The 13,037-nt window shown below is 43.8% G+C and overlaps 2 long non-coding RNA genes across 2 annotated transcripts; both read right to left on the reverse strand.

Moving 5' to 3' along the window:
• Window positions 1-212: 212 nt before the first annotated feature.
• Window positions 213-2,622, reverse strand: LOC310666240. The gene is made up of 2 exons (XR_014505796.1): window positions 2,318-2,622; window positions 213-1,022 (listed from the first exon to the last, which is right to left on the reverse strand). It is a non-coding gene; the product is annotated as an uncharacterized lncRNA (long non-coding RNA).
• A 6,509-nt stretch (window positions 2,623-9,131) lies between these two features.
• On the reverse strand, window positions 9,132-11,894 carry LOC310665953. Its single transcript, XR_014505729.1, has 2 exons — window positions 11,725-11,894; window positions 9,132-9,894 (listed from the first exon to the last, which is right to left on the reverse strand). It is a non-coding gene; the product is annotated as an uncharacterized lncRNA (long non-coding RNA).
• Window positions 11,895-13,037: the final 1,143 nt, after the last annotated feature.

Consider the following 13,037-nt stretch of genomic DNA (forward strand, 5'->3'; position numbering starts at 1 on the left):
TATCTCTCTGAGTGTGTGTGTGTTATCACATTGTTTTACTCTTCTTTGTTTTATTATGTATTTTGTGTTTTCCGTTTGTGTTTTTATGTTGTGAAGTACCCTTTGATCTTTGAATGAAGGGCAGTATACAAATTTAATAAATGATGGTGGTGGTGAATGGATGGATGGATGGTGATTACAAGGAAGACAGACCAGACCAACAGCACAAGGCATTACCATGAATTCAGATTTATTCATTCATATCCCAGACACCATGGAGAAAATGAAAGCATCGTCCATTTCAAGAAAAAGACTCTTTCATCTGGATTTTTGAGACTGACTGAAGAGAAAAATTCCAGTTTCCTGAAGGTTGCGGGAATGAAGCTAGAAGCATCAACCTCAATGAGGTTAACTTAGGAAGGCAACAAGCAGGTATTAAATATACATTTTTTGACATTGATCTCAATGTCTCAGGTTTTGAGCTGGCAAACAGCAAGCTGGCATCCACTTATGGGTATTAGGATTGTTATCAATCTTCAAATCCAGAGCCCAGGTAACAATTTCTAAAGTGCTCAGAACTTGTACTGCTGGCAAGTATAGCGAGACTGGTTGCAATAGCCCTGGCTAGAGCAACAACATGGGGAGCAGCCACATCTGGAACAGGCTTGACGCCTGTGGCAGCAGCAGGGGGAGCAGCCACATCTGGAACAGCAGCTACGCCTGTGGCAGCAGCAGGGAGAGCAGCCACATCTGGAACAGACTTGACGGCTTTGGCAACAGCAGGGAGAGCGGCCACATCTGGAACAGCAGCTACGGCTTTGGCAGCAGCAGGGAGAGCAGCCACACCTGGAACAGACTTGATGGCTTTGGCAGCAGCAGGGAGAGCGGCCACATCTGGAACAGCAGCTACGCCTGTGGCAGCAGCAGGGAGAGCAGCCACATCTGGAACAGACTTGACGGCTTTGGCAGCAGCAGGGGGAGCAGCCACACTTAGAACAGCGGGAACTCTGGCCTCCACAACAGGACATTTTGAAGTAATGAAGCTAAAAGAAACAAATAAGGCTTTGGTGTAATCAAACCACGGTATGTTCAATATGCATTGTTCAATGTGCATCTTGGAAGTCATGATTTTCCTAAAGTGCTTTTCTGTTCAGCGTTATTTATGTCTATATTATATTTTAGCTTCTTCAGATGAATGTCAAATTGGAATGTATAATTCATTCTTATTCAGTATCCTCAAATCTCACCACTTAAGATTTTAATACGCAGTCAAAATCCATAGTTTGAATGTGATTCCCCCCCCCCCACCCTCTGAATATGAAACCTGGGCAACTTAACACTTTCAGTCTGTTCCATATGATTTAAGCAGCCTTCAGATATGTCCACTTGCTTTCAGATGCATTTAAATAATGTTGCACACCAACCATCTAATGTTTTCAGGCATGCAACGCCCTTTCCCATTATTTACGAAAATGAATGAATACATAAGCAGTGCATGTGAGCTCAGTAACTTTTTCTCATAAAATGTAAGATTGTTTGTCAACTGTCGTCTATAGAAACCATCTCTAGAAAGGAGGGTCACAGAGGTGGCCCTCGTGTCTTTCTCTACATGCTGCCCATCCTTCTCTCCTCTCCCCGCTTTTCGGCTCTAGATTGCTCTGGGTGGATCCAACTGCATATGGAGCAAAGCAAGGATACTTCAACCCAATTAGGACAAGTCCAGTATCAACTTTAATCTGCTCGTTTAAGCTCAAAATCTGACTAGATCCAGAACAAAGCACTCAGAACGATCCCATGGATTTCAGAAGAAGAAGAAGAGTTTGGATTTGATATCCCGCTTTTCACTCCCTTTAAGGAGTCTCAAAGCGGCTAACATTCTCCTTTCCCTTCCTCTCCCACAACAAACACTCTGTGAGGTGAGTGGGGCTGAGAGACTTCAACGAAGTGTGACTAGCCCAAGGTCACCCAGCAGCTGCATGTGGAGGAGCGGAGACGCGAACCCGGTTACCCAGATTACGTGACTACCGCTCTTAACCACTACACCACACTGGCTCTCTTTCACACTTCCTTGAGTTTGTCTATCCAGTATTAGGTCAGTATTCAGAAATTATCTGAACAGTCTCAGAAGATTTAAATGGTTGCCATCGGAAATGTATGGTTCTCGACCACAGCAAAGAACACATCAAAAATCAAGCAGTAAAGCAGACAGCCTGATGGATCTGATCCTTCAAGTATTATTAGTGGATCCATCCAATAACACAAATTTCAGGACTGGGGTTCTAGAAGACATTATATGCTACCTAAATTATCAGCTTCCCATCAGTTGAATTGAACTTACCTTGTACAGCAGCCAGAACTTGTCAGCTCAATGGAGATTCAAGTCAACGAGTGAAGAGCTCAGAGACAGATGTTCCTTTTGTAGAGCTCCAAGAGCCCTCCCTCCTCGAAAATGAAGCACCACCAATGAATGAACTCATGCTTCATCGCTACTCAAAGCACATGTCTATGTGTTGCATCCACCAATCACATATTCGTTGAGTTTATCCACATCTTTCACTATGACAGCATTTCCCCAAGGTCTGTAATTAGGCAGCATTTGATGCTTATCACACTATAATCCTCACATCGCACACACTCTGTGGAGGTAACTTCAGAAGTGTGGTTTCTTGAATAGCCACACTGGCAAGAATGGAATGGACCATCTCATTTGATCCATCCCCATGACTCAACAGCGCAGGATTGCTCAGTAGTTTGTTATTCTGCCTGAGCTTCATTGCTTAGACTCAGAAATTCATTTTAATCTATTTGCTGCGGTTAGCTAGACGTGTCCATTCTGATAGGTCAAAAAGGAAAGATGAGATCAACATCTCAAGGACATCAGGGTATTTATCCCCTCCTCTGTTCTGAGCCATCCCCTCACCCCCCCCAGACGATACCATAAGAACATAAACAGAGTCTACTGGATCAACTCAATGGCTCATCTAGTCCACTATCCTGTTCTCACAGTGGTCAACCAGATGTCCATGGGAAAAGTGGAAGCAGGATTCAATCACAATAATACCCTCTGCTCCTTTGGGCTTCAGCAACACAATTTTGTCTTTCTCACTGTCTCATTAGAGGGCCTGTGCCTTGTTCCGCATCTTACAAGAAGAAGCCAACCATTAACAAAAGACTCGTGTCTTTATCTGCCTTCACAATTCTACCTGGCATTTTTAATCGCTTCTCTCTGGGTAAGGATGGAGAGCATGTCAATGTTGGCTTAGCTGTATTGGTTATACAGTGGTGCCCCGCAAGACGAATGCCTTGCAAGACGGAAAACCCGCAAGACGAAAGGGTTTTCCGTTTTCAGAGGTGCTTCGCAGGACGAATTTCCCTATGGGCTTGCTTCGCAAGACGAAAATATCTTGTGATTTTTGAGGTTTTTTTCCGCTCCCTAACCCCTTTTTCTAAAGCGCTAAACTGCTAATAGCCTTTTAGCAGCTAATCCGCTAATCCCTTAAGCCTTTAATAGCCGTTTATAGCCCTTAAACTGCTAATAGCGCTAATAGCGCTAATCCGCTAATGGGCATGCTTCGCAAGAGGAAAAAACTGCAAGACGAAAAGACTCGCGGAACGGATTCTTTTCGTCTTGCGAGGCACCACTGTATGTCCAATGCTTGGGTTACATGAGTACACATAGGATGGTAGCCAACTAAGATATATAGAGAACAGACCTACACAAATCAAAGATTCTAAGTCCAGCACTGAATTTAGTGCTGTGCTGGTGATTCCCATGCACATGGCCCACAAGGATAGATGATAGGTGTCAGGGACTGGGCAGAGGAGGAATGGTGGAGACCCCCTCCCCAACCTGACCCTTCCAGAGAAGAGGAAGATAGTTCAGAATTACAACAGAGGCTTGAGGGAGGTCACAGCTCATAGGCAGATAAGGTGAAAAGTTGGGGAATAATGAGAGACGAGGAGGAGGAGGAGGAGGAGGAGGAGGAGGAGGAGGAAGAAGAAGAAGAAGAAGAAGAAGAAGAAGAAGAAGAAGAAGAAGAAGAAGAAGACGACGACCCAGGGAGTGACAGCTGACAGACACTGTGTCCTTAGAAAGCATTCCAGACCCTGTTCTCCCAGAACCCAGCAAGCCTTAAAAGTAGGAGAGCAAAGAGCTCAAAGACAGAGGGCACTCTGTAGAAGAGGTGATGAAGATGACAAATAAGGAAGTGGGAAGACGGGGGTAGGGGGGAGATTCACTCAGGACAACACCATAATTCAAGAGGCTGGGTTCTAAAGCCTCTCTCTCTCTTTCTCTCTCTCTGTAATACTGAATAAAAAGCAGATGGTAAGAACATTCCTTGTCTTTGTACGTTCCTCAACAACCGGCCATGAAAGTTACTGACAGCAGCCTGACAATAGGTTGCTCAGATTGCACAAGAATCAGTCCTGCATTTCACACATGGCCCCAGCCTTTTCCAAATTTTCACTCAACTTGAATGAATACATTAATGTATATTGTGTGGACAAGGGAAGTCCTCCTGGCTGGAGCTGCGGGGAATTGAAACCCAACAACAGCTGTTCACTCCTTCAGAAGAGGCTACTGGAGCAGGGCAATGGCTCATCCAGTCCAGCTTCCTGTTCTCACAATAACCAACCAAATCTCCCAATTGGTAGCTCACCATCAGGACCTGAACACCGGAGTGACTCTCCCCTCCTGTTTTGTCCAGAATCTGGCATTCAGAAGCACTGCTGCCCTGAATTGTGGAGGCACAGCAGCGCCATCATGGCTACTGGCCAATCCTCCTTTAAAGCCACCCTATTTGGTGGCCATCACTGCCTCCTGTGCGAATGAATTCCATAGTTTAACTATGTGTGGTTTGAAGAAATGGTTGTATCTGTGCTGAATCTTCCAACATTCAGCCTTATTGGATGTCCACAAGTAGTAGAATTATGAGAGAAGGGGGAAATGATTTTCCCTATTGGATTTCTCCATGCAACGTATAATTTTATAAACTTGTAATGCCATGTCACCTCTATCGCAGCTTTCCTCTACATTAAACTGTCCCAAATGTTGTGTATCTCTGAGAAGGAGGAGGATGGGCAAACAAGAAGAAAGGGTGTTTGTCTTTCATGTTCTGCTTATTTGTACCTTGCTGTCCTCTACTGAAAACAGAACTTTGTACCGGATGGACTTTGGTTAGATGAAGCCAAGCCTGATTTTAGTAATTGCTCTTCTACGCAAGTACTGTCATCAGTACTACCTCAAACCCTCTGGCTAAGATGCAGTGATGTGCTTGTGATGCAAGACCTCATGGTTATCACACCTAACACCCATGCTCAGAAGATGAGTTGGAAGTTATGTGTGAAATCTAGGAACTCATGACTTTATATGTGAAAAGAATTGGATTGTAACAAAATGATGTAGCCTTTCAGCAAGCATTTTCATTGTTTTGATTAAAACCTTCACTCCTGAAGCCTTAGCAGCATAGTAAACAAACAATTATTTTTCTGACTACCTTTGAAATGTTTGAAATATGCAGAAAATGTCCCCCACCCCCTGTTTGTCATGCTTAGAGGACCTGGGAGTCCTCCAGGTGTTGCTGGACTCTAACTCCCAACATTACCAGTCGTTTTGCTTTTTCTGGGGGGTTATGTATATTTTCAGGGGTTTTCCCCAACCTGTGGAGCAGATTTGAGGATGGTGCGGGTCACACACAGGGGTGGTTAGGGGGAAAGTTTCATTGCCCAAGTGGAAGTCATTATACCTATGCAATTATTTAGTTGAATACTGCCATTTGCTCCTAACTAACTGAAAACATGACCACATGTGTGTAACCTCAAGGCTGGAAAACTGCAATGTGCTGTATGTGGTGCTGCCCTTTTGGGCTGGGTTGGAAACTTCAGCTGGTGCAGATTGTGCCAGCTACATTGCTGATGGAGGCATCTGGCTCATGGAGGCATCTTGTAATACCATTGTTAAAGCTATTCACTGGCTGCCCATCTACCCCTGAGGCAGGTTCAGGGTCCTTGTGTTACTTTACAAAGCCCTGTACAGCTGAGGTGCAGAGACCATCTGAACCCTGGTATCTCAGCTCAGTCACCAAGATCATCTGTAGGAAGAGGATTGTTGCTCTTTTCCTGAGTTGGCAAGACTTACTTGACAACAGGAAACCAAACCTTTAGTGTCATCTGCCCAGTTCAGCAGGAACCTTCTGTTTCAACTTTTAAACACCTCCTGAAGTCTTCTCTATTTTGTCAGGCTGAGGCTGGCAATTAGGAATACATATTTCCACAAGAGTTTGCTGATCTCTCAGCTTGACTATATGGTTTTTTTGTATAGTATTATGTACATTTGTGAACTGCTGTGATATTTTTTATAAATAGTGGTGCATATACATAATTTTATAAAAATATAAAGTTAAAAATAGGTGTTTCATCTTGGTTCAGAAGTGTTTGTCACAGTTGCTTCAGAACAAGGAGGAAAGTTGTGTGGCCTCCCTTTATTCCAGTTCTCTCTCTCCCTCCTCCTCCTTTGTTGAGAAGTTTTGCCATAGCCACAGCATTTGATTGGAATTGGCTGGGGGCCGCTAGGGGCGCCTTGGAAAATGGCGGATATTAACATCTATCCAGCCCGCATGAGGTAATTTGAGGCTGATTATGAGGAGTAAATCAGTCTCCCTCGTCTCTCCAGGGAATGGAAAGACGCAGTTTTCACCCGTGGTTGCCATAAATCACCCCCAAGTTCGGAAGAAGGAGGGGGTGCGAGGCACTGGTTGCAGAACCCTCGGCGGGTCTTGGCACTCTTCCGAAGCTGCTTCCAGGAGCGAAACTAGTTGTGTTACTTAAAAGGAAAAAATTGGAGAAAGCTAACACACATGCTTCGAGAGAGGCAGGAGGTTTTATCTGCTAATAATTTGGCCACTGAAAGGAAGAAGATTGAGACGGAAGATTACATCAAAGTACTACAGACATGCTGGTATGTGGAAGGCAACGGAATGAAAGGGGGGGGGGAATGAATTTTTATTTCTTGTTTCATGTGATTACCTAATAACCCTCCCCCTCAGAAGATCCATCACAATAAGTAATCGGAAAATGGGGTTAAAAATGAGCTGCGTGGGGGAAAATAATATGAATTGAAAGGTTTTATTCTGTGAAGGACTTGGAAAAACAAAGGCTCTCTTTGTGACGCAGCAAGAATTGATATTTGATACAGAAGGACAGACATCTGTTGCAGGGAGTTTGGTCTTAGGGAGGGCGAGCCGAATATTTGTTATCTGGATGGGATTGTGAACTGGAAGGGGCAGCCCTCCTGGAAAAGACTAATTTATGATGCAGCAGGTCTGGAAAGTTAACGAGCGGGCTTTTAGACTGTATTTCATCGGAACGGCAAGATGGTGATTGCCCGCTCGAGTGGAAACACCTGGAGTATTGGATGAGAGTGATTCATGAGAGAGCAATACAGAATCCGCACAGAAATATAAATAACTGCTTTTTTAACCCACTTGCGGAGATAATTTAGAGGTGAATGAAAAGGAAAATGAGTAACAACAAGGACTGAGAAGAGGGACCGAAAATATCATTGTAAATATTAAAGCAGCAGAAATATTCAAGGATTGGACTCCTGCCGATGAAGAAGCATGGGCACCCACCACAAAAAATTTCAATTGGGAAATAATTGGATTATATGATGTGTATTGTTATAATTTGGATTAATTGGTTTGATATGTTTAATTTGGTAAATGGAAACTTAATAAAAATTATTTTTTTTTAAAAAAATGAATGGAATTGGCTGATGAGTGCAAATAATTGATTGGCCAAATTATGGGGGAATTTAGAAAAAATACCTCCCATTGTCTTTCCAAGTTGAAATATCAGAATATGAGTATGGGGGGGTGATTTTTTTAAAAAAAGTTTTCTGTTTAATGTTTTTATTGGAGTTTTGCCCCAACTTATGCTGGAATGGCAGAGTTGCATCAGCAGGAACCTATGTACACAGAAGGGCACCAGAGCTGTGTTTTATTAATTGCCCAGGCTGGAATGCAGCCATTGGGCTGGAGAAGGTTTCTCCACCCATTCATAAACCAACCCTGACATCCAATGTCATCCCATTTCACAGTCACGGCAAGACCTTTGTATCGTATTCAACCAAGGCCACATTCAAACCATATTTTTCAAGTACTGTGATACATCTTTAGCAGTCATGGGTTCCCCCTAGAATTCTGGGAGCTGTCATTTCTTAAGGGTTCTGGGAGTTGTCATGACAGCCTATTCCACTCCAGGAGCTATAATTCCTTGAGTTCCCCAGGAAAATGGATTGTTAAACTCCCCTGAGAATTGAAGTTCTGGGAGGGGAACAGAGGTCTCCTGACAACTCTCAGCACCCATAACAAATGACAGCTCCTAGGTTTCTTTGAGGGAAGCAATGACTATCAAAATAGCACCAGAGTGTTTCAGACATATTGCATGAATGTGGTCTAAGTTATTCCTAGAGACACCCACTGAAATTTAACAAATGACAATATCTCTTTAACCAGGTGTTTGGCTGATTAATATTCTATGTCCTTTAAATGTGTTTGTCAGAGGGGATTATCAGTTTCTTTTGCTTTGGTCTTTGTTTTATTGTGTATTTTGTGTTTCATTTTGTGTTTTTTTGTTGTGAATTGGATGAACGGCAGTATACAAATTTATTAATTGATGATGATGATGATGATGATGATGATGTATAGGTGGTGATTTCATGGGAAACAGACCAGACCAACAGTTCAAGGAGCAATGTTGGTCATTTCCTGAGTTGGCAAAACTCCGTTGACAACAAAGAGGAGACCCACTGAAATTAAAAAAAACCTATAATATCTCTTTAACCAGACGTTTGGTTGATTAACATTCTACGGCCTTTTGAATCTCTCTCTCTCTCTCTCTCTCTCTCTCTCTCTCTCTCTCTCTGAGTGTGTGTGTGTTATCACATTGTTTTACTCTTCTTTGTTTTATTATGAATTATGTGTTTTCCGTTTGTGTTTTTATGTTGTGAACTACCCTTTGATCTTTGAATGAAGGGCAGTATTCAAATTTAATAAATGATGGTGGTGGTGAATGGATGGATGGATGGATGGATGGATGGATGGATGGATGGTGATTACAAGGAAGACAGACCAGATCAACAGCACAAGGCATTGCCATGAATTCAGATTTATTCATTCATATCCCAGACACCATGGGGAAAATGAAAGCATCATCCATTTCAAGAAAAAGACTCTTTCATCTGGATTTTTGAGACTGATTGAAGAGAAAAAATCCAGTTTCCTGAAGGTTGCGGGAATGAAGCTAGAAGCATGAACCTCAATGAGGTGAACTCAGGAAGGCAACAAGCAGGCATTAAATATATATTTTTTTGACATTGATCTCAATGTCTCAGGTTTTGAGCTGGCAAACAGCAAGCTGGCATTCGCTTCTGGGTATTAGGATTGCTATCAATCTTCAGATCCAGAGTCCAGGTAACAATTTCTAAAGTGCTCAAAACTTGTACTGCTGGCAAGTATAGCGAGACTGGTTGCAATAGCCCCGGCTAGAGCAACAACATGGGGAGCAGCCACATCTGGAACAGCAGCTGCGCCTGTGGCAGCAGCAGGGAGAGCAGCCACATCTGGAACAGACTTGACGGCTTTGGCAGCAGCAGGGAGAGCGGCCACATCTGGAACAGACTTGACGCCTGTGGCAGCAGCAGGGAGAGCAGCCACATCTGGAACAGACTTGACGGCTTTGGCAGCAGCAGGGAGAGCGGCCACATCTGGAACAGCAGCTACGCCTGTTGCAGCAGCAGGGAGAGCAGCCACATCTGGAACAGACTTGACGGCTTTGGCAGCAGCAGGGGGAGCAGCCACACTTAGAACAGCGGGAACTCTGGCCTCCACAACAGGACATTTTGAAGTAATGAAGCTAAAAGAAACAAATAAGGCTTTGGTGTAATCAAACCACGGTATGTTCAATATGCATTGTTCAATGTGCATCTTGGAAGTCATGATTTTCCTAAAGTGCTTTTCTGTTCAGCGTTATTTATGTCTATATGATATTTTAGCTTCTTCAGATGAATGTCAAATTGGAATGTATAATTCATTCTTATTCAGGTATCCTCAAATCTCACCACTTAAGATTTTAATACGCAATCAAAATCCATAGTTTGAATGTGATTCCCTCCCCACTCCCTCTGAATATGAAACCTGGGCAACTTAACACTTTCAGTCTGTTCCATATTATTTAAGCAGCCTTCAGATATGTCCACTTGCTTTCAGATGCATTTAAATCATGTTGCACACCAACCATCTAATGTTTTCAGGCATGCAATGCCATTTCCCATTATTTGCGTGTCGAGGTCCCCAATCCACCCACCAAATAACTCACAACAGACACGTAATTTTTGTTTAAGATTTTTTGGCATGATTTTGGCCACAACTTTATTCAATTACAAACCGTGAGTGGTTGTTTAGGCATTGGTTAAGACTATCTGTCCCCCCACCTGGGGACAGAACTGACTTCCGGGCACCACCGAAAGACAGTGTGGGGGAAAGCAAGTCGGGGAGGAATTGGAGCTGAGACACAGACCCTCAACTCTCAGTCGCCTGCTCCCCGAAGACTTGCCGGCCCTAGTCCCATTCCAGGGATTGGACGAAAATATGGGAAGCCCCAGGATTCCTTTAACGGAATTCCCTTTCCGCAGCAACCATGGAGGGGCAGGCACAGCCTATCCTAACCCCTCCTCCACCAATTTATAACCAATGCCTAACCACAACCTTACAAGTTGTGACGATTTGCTACGCAGTAGGCAAAAACCACCCAGCCAGCCAATTTGCCAGGTGGAAAAATTCCTACCAGGCCCCTGCTCAAAGGCAGACGACCCCATGACAGGCAATCGCAAGGTCAACGCAACAACCCCTTACCCTAGGGTGGGAGGGCGGGTGATCCGTTGCACACAGCAAATGAGAAAGTACAAGGCTGCGTGCAGAGTATTAAAACCTTTTACCCCTCCCACCAAAATTGCAACATAACTTTTACCCCAGCAACCCAGTGAACAAATCACTGCCCCAGGCCATCTTTAGAGACCCTGCCTGGTAACAGAGGGGTGGCTCAGTAGACCCCACCGCAACACGTGCTCTCCCTGAAGGAGAACACGCTTTACCAAAATGAATGAATACATAAGCAGTGCATGTGAGCTCAGTAACCGTTTCTCATAAAATGTAAGATTGTTTGTCAACTGTCGTCTATAGAAACCATCTCTAGAAAGGAGGGTCACAGGGGTGGCCCTCATGTCTTTCTCTACATGCTGCCCATCCTTCTCTCCTCTCCCCGCTTTTCAGCTCTAGATTGCTCTGGGTGGATCCAATTGCATATGGAGCAATCCAAGGATACTTCAACCCAATTAGGACAAGTCCAGTATCAACTTTAATCTGCTCGTTTAAGCTCAAAATCTGACTAGATCCAGAACAAAGCCCTCAGAACAATCCCATGGATTTCACACTTCCTTGAGTTTGTCTATCCAGTATTAGGTCAATATTCAGAAATTATCTGAACAGTTTCAGAAGATTTGAATGGTTGCCATGGGAAATGGATGGTTTTCGACCACAGCAAAGAGCGCATCAAAAATCAAGCAGATCTGATCCTTCAAGTATTATTAGTGGATCCATCCAATAACACAAATTTCAGGACTGGGGTTCTGGAAGACATTATATGCTACCTAAATTATCAGCTTCCCATCAGTTGAATTGAACTTACCTTGTACAGCAGCCAGAACTTGTCAGCTCAATGGAGATTCAAGTCAACGAGTGAAGAGCTCAGAGACAGATGCTCCTTTTGTAGATCTCCAAGAGCCCTGCCTCCTCGAAAATGAAGCACCACCAATGAATGAACTCATGCTTCATCGCTACTCAAAGCACATGTCTATGTGTTGCTTCCACCAATCACATATTCATTGAGTTTATCCACATCTTTCACTATGACACCATTTCCCCAAGGTCTGTAATTAGGCAGCATTTGATGCTTATCACACTATAATCCTCACATCGCACACACTCTGTGGAGGTAACTTCAGAAGTGTGGTTTCTTGAATAGCAACACTGGCAAGAATGGAATGGACCTTCTCATCGGATCCGTCCCCATGACTCAACAGCGCAGGATTGCTCAGTGGTTTGTTATTCCGCCTGAGCTTCATGGCTTAGACTCAGAAATTCATTTTAATCTATTTGCTGCGGTTAGCTAGATGTGTCCATTCTGATTGGTCAAAAGGGAAAGACGAGATCAACATCTCAAAGACGTCAGGGTATTTTTACCTCCTCTGTTGTGAGCCATCCCCTCACCCCCCAAATGATACCATAAGAACATAAACAGAGTCTACTGGATCAACTCAATGGCTCATCTAGTCCACTATCCTGTTCTCACAGTGGTCAACCAGATGTCCATGGGAAAAGTGGAAGCAGGATTCAATCACAATAATACCCTCTGCTCCTTTGGGCTCCAGCAACAGAATTTTGTCTTTCTCACTGTCTCATTAGAGGACCTGTGCCTTGTTCCGCATCTTACAAGGAAAAGCCAACCATTAACAAAAGACTTGTGTCTTTATCTGCCTTCACAATTCTACCTGACATTTTTAACCGCTTCTCTCTGGGTAAGGATGGCGAGCATGTCAATGTTGGCTTAGCTGTATTGGTTATATGTCCAATGCTTGGGTTACATGAGTACACATAGGATTGTAGCCAACTAAGATATATAGAGAACAGACCTATGCAAATCAAAGATTCTAAGTCCAGCACTGAATTTAGTGCTGTGCTTGTGATTTAGTGCTGTGGCGGTCCACAAAGATAGAAGATAGGTGTTGGGGACTGGGCAGAGGAGGAGTGGTGGAGACCCCCTCCCCAACCTGACCCTTCCAGAGAAGAGGGAGATAGTTCAGAATTACAACAGAGGTTTGAGGGAGGTCACAGCTCATAGGCAGATAAGGTGAAAAGTTGGGGAATAATGAGAGACGAGGAGGAGGAGGAGGAGGAGGAGGAAGAAGAAGAACAACAACAACAACCAGGGAGTGACAGCTG

The sequence above is a fragment of the Podarcis tiliguerta genome, assembly GCF_965153285.1.
Source record: "Podarcis tiliguerta genome assembly, chromosome: 16".
NCBI classification, from domain to species: domain Eukaryota; kingdom Metazoa; phylum Chordata; class Lepidosauria; order Squamata; family Lacertidae; genus Podarcis; species Podarcis tiliguerta.